The sequence below is a fragment of the Cricetulus griseus genome, chromosome 6, assembly GCF_003668045.3.
Source record: "Cricetulus griseus strain 17A/GY chromosome 6, alternate assembly CriGri-PICRH-1.0, whole genome shotgun sequence".
NCBI classification, from domain to species: domain Eukaryota; kingdom Metazoa; phylum Chordata; class Mammalia; order Rodentia; family Cricetidae; genus Cricetulus; species Cricetulus griseus.
This window is the reverse complement of record NC_048599.1, coordinates 91725283-91727343: the sequence shown is the minus strand read 5'-3', so window position 1 is coordinate 91727343 and position 2061 is coordinate 91725283. Positions and strand designations below refer to the sequence as shown.

At 40.0% G+C, this 2061-nt stretch overlaps 1 non-coding gene across 1 annotated transcript; it reads left to right on the top strand.

Moving 5' to 3' along the window:
• Positions 1 to 1682: 1682 nt before the first annotated feature.
• Positions 1683 to 1808, top strand: LOC113836293. Its single transcript, XR_003486361.1, has one exon. It is a non-coding gene; the product is annotated as a small nucleolar RNA SNORA69 (small nucleolar RNA).
• The last annotated feature ends 253 nt before the right edge of the window (positions 1809 to 2061 follow it).

The window sequence follows — 2061 nt, the reverse complement described above, 5'->3', positions numbered from 1 at the left end:
GAAGTGAAAGCCTTGCTAGTCTACAAGTTGGAAAACTTCTCGATAACAAAAACTGAAGCTTTACAAAATAAAATATTTACACTGCTCATTGTCTCCCCAGAAACAAAAGTCATGTACATAGAGCTAGACAAAACTTACAGATGGGCACTTGGAATAAAGGTGAGTAAATAAGTGGATACAAATAGATAAATTTAATTACACAGAAAGAGGACACTCAAAGGTAGTCACACACACATACATGCTCTTATTGTCCTACTGTGGCCTAAGAGAAAAATCTAGATCTTTGAAGGTAAATTGAGTGTAGACTCAAAGGCCAAATAATAACCTAGAAGAAACTGTTTAATGCCATCCTTTATCTCTTATGTGTTGGTCTTGTGTTTGCTTTAGTCATTGGGGTCTACTGTCACAATTATTGACACATCAGTTTATCAACTCTACCATGCCACATTCCTGTCTAAATGAATAAGTAGCCAAAATAAAGAAGTAAACTTGGAAATGAATATGAAATACCATACTAAAAGCTGTTTTCATGCTGTGATGGCTGGTCTAAATGTCAAGTTACCACAAATTAGAGTCACATGGGGACAGGAGGCCTCAGTTGAGGAATCACCTCCAGCAGATTGGCCCGCAGGCATGTCTAGGGTGTTTCTGTTTAATGACTGATATAGGAGGACTCAGTCCACTGTGTGTAGTGCCATCCCCTTGGAAGGTAGTCCTGTAAGAAAGTCACTGAGCATGTTGGAAGAAAGCAAGCCAGTGAGCAGCCTTCCTCTCTGGTCTTCATTTCCTGCTCCAGCTTCCTACCTTGAGTTCCTGCAGAACCTGTAAACTAAAAGCACTTCCTCCTCAAGTTGCTTTTGGTTATGGTTTCACCCCAGCATCAGAAACGCACCTGGAACACCTGCCTAAGGTCTGCCCTTCTTTGCTAAAAATTAGGAAAAGTGAGAAAAGATAATAAGACAAATATGTGCAGATCTATGCTTAGCTTCCATAGGAGTCAGAAAGACTGGAAGAAAGTAGGGAAGGGAATTCCATTCTTACTGCCATTCATTGTTATTTAATGTAAAGCTTGTGTGACAATTAAAAAAAAATCTTTAGCTACTGATGGGGAATGTGTATATGTTTGTCTTACTGGTTGATGAATAAAGCACTGTTGGCCAATGAGGATGCAGGATAGGTAGGACTAGGAGTTGAGGAGGATTCTGGGAAAGGTATTATAGACATAGTCTGGATGTGAGCCCTGGAAAAGAGGATGCATGCCTCGGCGTCCTCAATAAGATAAGTCTTTATAAAATATATAGATTAAGAAATCCTAGTCAGTGGCCAGCAGCATTGTACCTAATATAAATCTCTGTGTGGCAGGGGGGCTCAGGCAGCTTGTCATAAAGACTTATCATCACAAGCTACTGGTTCATTTTGAACAAAACTACAGTTAATGCATTTCCCACCAATAATACTTAAATGCAGGTTCCTTTATGGTCTGGTCATATTTGCAAACTACAAAAGGCAGTAGATGCCACTGAGCATGGCCAAAGCCCCACAAAATTCAGATGCACAGTAGCTAAGCTACACTCATCATTTGACCTTTCATTTGCTTGTTTTCAGTCACATCCTGTTTTTGTTATGTAATTACCAATGGGATCCTGGGCAAATCCCTCCTTTCTGAGTCGTAGTTTCACTTAAAAAAATACAACTGGCTTCATTTCATGGGAGTACTGCCATTATCCTGCCGAAAGAAAAGCCATGTTGATTGTTTCTGATTTTGCTTTTCTGGGGGGTAAAATCATGACACCTTGACAGGGACATCAAACTGTTAAAAAACAAAAAAATACAGCTAGTGTTAGGCTTGTTTGTATGGTTAGAATGTTGTAAAGGTTCAGCGTTTCAGAACAGTGACCCATTAACAATCATGGTTACTGTTTTATTACCACATTGTACACTGCCCTGCTGCTTGCTGTGTGGGCTGAACAGGTTTTTGAGTCTTTCATGGAAGGAAAAGCAGACCACCATTGTTTAGAAGTAAATCTCACACGCGCATGCATGCACAGTCCAGTTTTCAGC